This window comes from Jatropha curcas, unplaced genomic scaffold (genome assembly GCF_041381405.1).
Source record: "Jatropha curcas cultivar XTBG-Jc1 unplaced genomic scaffold, XTBG_Jcur_1.0 HiC_scaffold_649_pilon, whole genome shotgun sequence".
Taxonomy (NCBI): Eukaryota; Viridiplantae; Streptophyta; class Magnoliopsida; order Malpighiales; family Euphorbiaceae; genus Jatropha; species Jatropha curcas.
The window spans coordinates 1-8,198 of record NW_028322512.1 but is presented as its reverse complement, the minus strand read 5'-3'; the positions used below and the strand labels follow the sequence as shown (position 1 = coordinate 8,198).

The 8,198-nt window shown below is 39.6% G+C and overlaps 1 non-coding gene across 1 annotated transcript; it reads right to left on the bottom strand.

Moving 5' to 3' along the window:
• Positions 1–240: 240 nt before the first annotated feature.
• On the bottom strand, positions 241–347 carry LOC149491768 (small nucleolar RNA R71). The gene has a single exon (XR_016319282.1). It is a non-coding gene; the product is annotated as a small nucleolar RNA R71 (small nucleolar RNA).
• Positions 348–8,198: the final 7,851 nt, after the last annotated feature.

The window sequence follows — 8,198 nt, the reverse complement described above, 5'->3', positions numbered from 1 at the left end:
CAATATGGAGGACTTCCTAGTGAAGATCCTAATGCTCATATCACTAATTTCCTGGAAATTTGTGATACTTTTAAACAAAATGGTGTTTCTGACGATGCCATTAGATTAAGACTCTTTCCTTTCACTCTAAGGGACAAAGCACGATCATGGTTACAATCTTGTCCTGCTGGGAGTTTTACAACTTGGGAAGAGTTAGCCCAGAAATTTTTGGCTAAATTCTTTCCATCTTCTAAAACCACCAAATTAAGAAATGAGATCATGACTTTTGCTCATCATGATCAAGAAAGCCTGTATGAGGCTTGGGAAAGATTTAAAGATTTGTTGAGAAAATGTCCTCACCATAGTTTGCCCAAATGGTTACAAGTCCAAACTTTCTATAATTCATTGTCACCTAACATTAAAATCACTTTGGATGCAGCTGCAGGAGGATCCTTTGAAAGAAAAGAGATCGATGAGGCATATGATTTAATAGAAGAAATGGCAAGCAATAGCCATTATCAAAGCAGTTCTGAAAGAAGAAAAACTGCTGGAATCTATGAAATAGATGCCATCACTGCACTCAATGCCAAGGTTGATAACATGGTAAGAAAGCTCGATTTGCTAACCACTAAATCTGTGAATTCTATCATGCAAACTTGTGACAGATGCAATGAACCGCATGGAGTTGGAGAATGCATGCTAGATTCTGCAAATCCACAAACTTTGGAGCAAGTGAACTACGTAATGAATCAACAGAGGAGAAATTACCCATATTCGAATCCCTACGATAACAGGTTGAGAAATCATCCAAACCTTTCATATGGTAATTCTAACAACACTTTAAATGCACCACCAGGTTTCTTGCCTCCGGAGAAAAAGTCTCATGATGATCTCCTCACTGCCCTCTCAAAATCACACATGGATTTCATGAACGAAACAAGAGAACACAACAAAATCCAACAAGCTGCGATAAGAAATCTGGAGATCCAAATGGGACAGTTTGCAAACATGATGGCAGCTAGACCTCAAGGAACCTTACCTAGTAACACTGAGAAAAATCCTAAAGAACAGGTACAAGCCATAACCTTGAGGAGTGGTAAAGAATTGGAAGACAAGCCCAGAAAGGAGAAAGAGAAAGAGGAAGAGAGGAAAGCGCCTATCATTCATCTGGTGGAGAAGGAAGAAGTGAAACCATACGTTCCACCCGTTCCATTTCCACAAAGGTTGAAAAAGACACAGGATGACCAAAGCTTCATGAAATTTCTAGACGTCTTCAAAAAGCTTCAAATAAACATTCCTTTTGCTGAAGCTCTTGCTCAAATGCCAAGCTGTGCAAAATTCTTGAAGGAAATCTTGAGCAAGAAAAGAAAGATCGATGACCAGGGAATGGTAAAACTGACTGAGGAATGCAGTGCGATCATTCAAAACAAATTGCCACCAAAGCCTAAAGATCCAGGGAGTTTTTCTATTCCTTGTAACATTGGCAATTTAAATTTTGAAAAGGCTTTAGCTGACTTAGGAGCTAGCATAAATCTGATGTCCTATGAAGTTTTTAAAATGCTAGGAATGGGGGAACTCAAGCCAACAAGGATGTCTCTACAATTAGCCGATCGATCAATCAAATATCCCAAGGGAATTGTAGAGGACGTACTAGTCAAGGTAGGAAAATTCATTTTTCCAGTTGATTTTGTCATCCTTGACATTGATGAAGGAAGAGAAGGATCATTGATCCTTGGACGACCTTTTCTTGCAACTGCAAGAGCTCTAATTGATGTACATGATGGAAAATTGACATTAAGAGTAGGTCAAGAAGAGGTTGTCTTCGATGTGTTAAAATCTTGTAAACTACCTATGGATTGCGATGATTGCTTTAGAATAGATGTAATAGATACATGTGTAGATAAAACTTTATATAGCATAGATAATAATTGTAATAATACAGAAGAAAAAGAAAAAGAAGATACACCAACCAAACAAGAGCTGAAGCAGCTTCCTCCTCATTTGAAGCATGCATTTCTAGGTGAGAACAACTCTTTTCCGGTTATTATTTCTTCTCACTTAACGCTTGATCAAGAGGAGGGGTTGTTGCAGGTTCTTCGAAAACACAAGAAGGCAATAGGATGGTCAATTTCTGACTTACAAGGAATAAGCCCAAGTGTATGCATGCATAAGATCCTAATGGAAGACAACTACAAGTCTTCAATCGAGCATCAAAGACGATTAAATCCAAACATGAAGGAAGTAGTCAAAGCTGAAATCATAAAACTTCTGGATGCAGGTATTATCTGTCCAATTTCCGATAGTAATTAGGTAAGTCCTGTCCAAGTTGTGCCAAAGAAGGGAGGTATGACTGTTATTTTTAATGAAAACAATGAATTGATTCCTACCAGAACAGTCACAGGTTGGCGTGTGTGCATTGATTACAGGAAGTTGAACAAAGCAACACGTAAGGACCACTTCCCTCTGCCTTTTATTGATCAAATGCTTGAAAGACTTGCAGGTTATCCCTTCTATTGTTTCTTGGATGGCTATTCAGGATACTTCCAAATACCTATTGCTCCTGAAGATCAAGAGAAGACTACCTTCACCTGTCCTTATGGCACTTTTGCCTATAGGCGAATGCCATTTGGACTATGCAATGCCCCTACAACCTTCCAACGATGCATGATGTCCATATTTTCTGATATGGTTGAGAAATCCATTGAGATATTTATGGATGATTTTTCTGTATTTGGATCTTCTTTCGATGCATGTCTTTATAATTTATCTCTAGTAATGCAAAGATGTGAAGATACTAACCTTGTTTTAAATTGGGAAAAATGTCATTTCATGGTTAGTGAAGGAATTGTTTTAGGCTATAAAATCTCACAGCAAGGGATTGAGGTGGATAAGGCAAAAGTGGAAGTAATTGAAAAGCTACCACCCCCAAATTCAGTAAGAGGAGTAAGAAGTTTTCTTGGTCATGCTGGATTTTACAGGAGATTTATCAAAGATTTCTCCAAAATCACGAAACCTCTTTGTAATTTGTTAGTTAAAGATGTTCCTTTCAATTTTGACAAAGAGTGTTTAAATGCCTTTAACAGATTGAAGAAAGAGCTGACTTCAGCACCCATCATTGCTACACCAGATTGGAGTCTCCCCTTTGAGCTTATGTGTGATGCTAGTGATCATGCTGTAGGAGCTGTCCTTGGGCAAAGACGAGAAAAGAAGTTGCATGTCATTTATTATGCTAGTCGCACATTAAATGATGCACAATTAAACTATGCCACCACTGAAAAGGAACTCTTAGCCATTGTTTTTGCTTTCAATAAATTTAGAGCTTATTTAATTGGAGCAAAAACAATAGTCTATACAGATCATTCAGCCATCAAGTATTTGCTAGAAAAGAAGGATGCAAAACCAAGACTGATTCGTTGGGTTCTCTTATTGCAGGAATTTGATTTGGAAATTCGCGACAAGAAGGGAACCGAGAATCTTGTGGCTGACCACCTTTCCAGATTAGAGTTGGAGGAAGAGGATACAACCGAGCTACAAATCAATGAGAACTTTCCCCATGAGCAACTTTTGCTAATGGTAAAAGATCAAACCCCCTGGTATGCTGATATAGTCAACTATCTTGTGTGCAAAATTACTCCTCCCAATTTTTCTTATCAACAAAAGAAAAGATTTTTCCATGATATCAAATTCTACTATTGGGAGGAGCCATTTTTGTTCAAATACTGTAGTGATCAACTATTCAGGCGGTGTATACCGGAAAGTGAAATGGACAGTGTCCTTAAATTCTGCCATTCAATGGAATGTGGAGGGCATTTTGGAGCAAACAAGACGGCAGCACGTATTTTGGAAAGCGGTTTGTATTGGCCTAATCTGTTTAAAGATGCTTTTAACTATGTTCGTCTTTGTGATCTATGTCAGAGGTTAGGTAACATTTCAAGAAGACATGAGATGCCTTTGCATGGCATTCTTAAAGTCGAAATTTTCGACGTTTGGGGTCTAGACTTCATGGGACCATTTCCTTCATCATACTCGAACCAATATATCCTAGTGGCGGTGGATTATGTATCGAAATGGGCAGAAGCTGTTGCCCTTCCCAATAATGATGCCAACACTACAAAAAAAATGCCATTTTGCGACTGACAAATCGGTCGCAAAATGGCAAAAATCGGTCGCTATTTATACTTTGCGACCGATTTGCGACCGACAAACGTCGGTCGCAAAATCACTGGTCGCAAATGTCAATTGCGACCGATGAGAAAATCGGTCGCAAATTAGAGACCGATAATTCGGTCGCAAAATTGAAAAAGCGGTCGCAAATTTTGGTCGTGGTTTAATTGGAAATTCAGTCGCAACTTTGGTCGCAGAATATGGGTCGCAATTTTTTAAAATCGGTCGCAAATCGGTCTCAATTTATAAATTCAAAATTTTTTTTTTTGGTATCAAATCGGTCGCAAATCGGTCGCAAAAATGAAAAAGGGAATAAAAAAAATTAAATATTATTTTGAAACCAAAATTTTTCTACACCTGTGAAAGTTGACATAAATGCATATATACACACACGCAATTCAAGAACAGTATAAAAATGTAATTTTTATTGTTCTGAACAAATTAAAAAATGAAAATACAAATGAAAAAATAAAAGGTCGGAAATCAAATCTATATATGCTGCTGCTCATCTGCAGGATCCGATGTCGGACCGCCGGGAGGAGTACCTGCTGGATGTGATGTAGCGCCAGGAGGGGTGAGCAAGGTATCGCCTGCAGCATCGGGATCAAGAGCCGATAGTGGCTGCTGCTGAGACGTCGAAACATGTCGGTCTGTAGCAGGCGCAGGATCAGAGGAAGAAGTACCAGCACGGTCCTCACCGGACAGCCGCAGCACATGCGCTCTAAGCTCTGCAATCTGTCTCTGCTGATCAGCAAGCTGAGCCCGTATATCATCATCATAGTGCGAGCCAGTGTGCTCCGGCTGCGGTGCTGCGCTGGCTGTAGAAGCGTGAGCTGCTGAGCCAGTGTAAAACTGTGATGCCTGAGACCCGATGCCGTATACCTTCCTCTTCTTCTCGCCCCCTACAGCCTCGAGATAAAGCGCTACCTCGTCAATTCTTGACTCAGCTTCGGATTCATCGGTCTGAGAAGTAACAATACGCTCCCGAGCTGTAGTATAGTTCTCCTGAAAATAAAAAATTAATTAATCAATGCAATTGCAAGCTTTATTATATTGAACTTTGTACATCTTCGCAATAATTAGAGGGTAAATGTAAATATTATTCATTGTTACTTACATTGACGCTCAGCGCACGTCTGTCGACAAAGGTATTACGATCGTGGTCCTTCGTGTGAGTGTATGTAAACACCTCCATCGGTGTGGGCTCACGACCTAATTCTTTAGCCTGTAATAAATTTTTATTCATGATATATTAATATATATAATGTACTTTCATTAAACATCAGTGTATTGTAAATGGACTACGTCACTTACTAATAATCGAGCTGTCTCTATAGCAGATATAGATCCGCCTGTGTGTCGCGAAGGTCCTGCTCCATCACCGCCAGTCTCACTGCGCCTGTTTTGTGCAAATATCTCCCGCTTTCTCTTGAATGCAGGATCCTCCCAAGCCTTTTGCCAGCTCTCCCATATCTCCTGAGACACGCACTGCTGCTTCTTACCACTTTTTCTCATCCTATACGTGAAGTCAGCGTATCGATCGGCGCATATCTTCTCCCAGGCTACTTTCAACATAGCTGTAATGGCCTCGTCCCATATGAAATGTTTCTGCAAAAAAATGAAATATAGCGTTTAAACACTAAGGATTTATCTTGAATTGTAAACATTGAATGATGATATAACTTAAACCAAAGAGTACCTGGAACTCCTCCCAATAAAAGTCTCTCGCCTCTTGTGGTACGGCATCCATGTGTATCCTTCTTTATGCAGCTGTAGCTTGATTATCTTCAAAATTTGCCTCGCTGCTCGAGAAGATGGATATATGCTGAAAAAAAAAAAACAGAAGTGAAATATAATTACACGAAAGCATCACAGAGATGAACAAGTACAAAATATAATTACAAAATATGCCTACAGAAAATCTGAATAAGTACTTACTGTCCCGCTACCAAACTGAGGGTGATACGTGGATCTGATGAAGCTGCAAAATAAATGACAAATGTTATACATTTCTAGATAATTAATATATAATTAAAATGACAGTTATGACATTTATGATTACCTTGCACAGTGGGTGACTGTGCAGCTGCTGGAGTCTGTAATGGTCCAGAAACGGGGGTAGAAGAGGAAGGAGCAGAAGAGGAAGGAGTAGAAGGCTGTGATGGCGGCAGTACTGGACGCTGAGCAGAGGATGAAGCCCCAGACGTACCTGAAGAAGGATGTGATGGCGGCAGTACCGGTCGCTGAGCAGATGACGAAGCCCCAGACGTACCTGACGAAGGACGAGGGATCGACCCTACTCGTCCACGGGCACTGCGTCCAGGTACACGACCTCCACGTGAACCACTGCCGGACGCGTCAGAATCAAACGCTCTGCCTCTAGCCATCTGTACTGCAGATATCAGAACCTAGATAAAATGAATTTATACAATTATATGAATTGTAGAACATGTGGTAAATACGAGTAAACAAAGTGAATACCATTGAAATTCTTCATTAATAATATTAATTGCATATACATTTATCAATTTCTAATAGTAAAATTGCTCTAAGTTTTAAGTGTCTTCAATATCATCTGCTTCCTCCTCCTCTTCATCAGCTTCCTCTTCTTCATATTCGTCTTCTGAGGTACCCATGATGATTTGATCTTCTTCCTCTTCATCATCTGATGCTCCTATTTCAACATAAGATCGGCTTTCATCATCCAACCTATCTGTTAAATCTTCAACAACTTGCATCGGTTGCGTTTCAACCCTAACTTCTTGAAATGCCTCCGATACTGCGAGTGAAGAAGACTGTTTCGTTTCAAGTGCATGAACAACTGATCTAGCCTTGATTTTACACACTGCCATCCAATCGCATCTATCTCGTTTAAACGATGGATATGGGACATAGTACACTTGTGCAGCTTGCATTGCCAAAACAAACGGTTCATACTTTGTATATCTTCTTCTTTGATTAATATCAACCAGATTATACTTAGGATGAACCTTCGTGCCAATGTTTGGCGTAGGATCAAACCATTCACATTTGAATAAGATTGTGCACTTCATTGGTAGGCCTGGATATTCTAACTCCAAAACCTCAACCAATTTCCCATAAAAATCGTTTGACACGTCACTGTAGTTTGATCCCTTTATGCACACACCGCTGTTCATTGTCTTTCTGCTTCTCCCATAACCTTTAGTGTGAAACTTGTAACCGTTTACAAAGTAGCCAGAGTAGGCATTAGCAACCGGTAATGGCCCCTTTGCCAGATCCGTAATAAATCTGTTACGAATATCGCTTCCCGAGCTTCGAGCCTATGGGAAATAGTAATGACATGAGTCAAATTTAATAAATGTACATTCCGTGTTGTGTACATTGAAAGTAACTTACATAATATTTGAACCATTCTGCAAATTCCGTGTCCAGCTTTGCATCAACTGCAGTATCAGTCAAATTGAGATTTTGAAGCCGCAGAAGATTGATATATTCCCTATTTATGAACGAACCATATTAGCATAAGTATACTTTAACAACGGCCAACATCAAGTCTAGAATGTTTACATTATTTATACTTACTATACATATGGTGTGATCTCTTCGCAATTCAATAAAATATAGGTTTGAGCCGCTTGTATCTCTGCATCAGTCAATCGTCTTTTTTTTGATTTACCAATCGTACGCCCAGGGTAGGTGAAAATTTTTAGATTTCCTTCAAACTCAGATTGAACGCGATCTCCTCCGTCATCGTTACGTGGCACTCTCCGATGCTTGGTGAAAACATGTTGGTCAAAGTAGTGCGAACAGAATGTGGAAGCTTCTTCAACCAAATATGCATTGCAAATGGATCCCTCGACCTTTGCCTTATTGCGCACATTCTTTTTAATTTTCTGCAGGTGTCTGTGATTGTACAATGCCAATATGTAAGTATAAGTTCAAATAAATGATGTAATCATTAGAATGAGATGTTAGTGAATCACCTCTCAAATGGATACATCCATCGATATTGTACCGGTCCTGCTAAACGACATTCATAGGGCAAATGAACCGGCAGATGTTCCATAGAATCA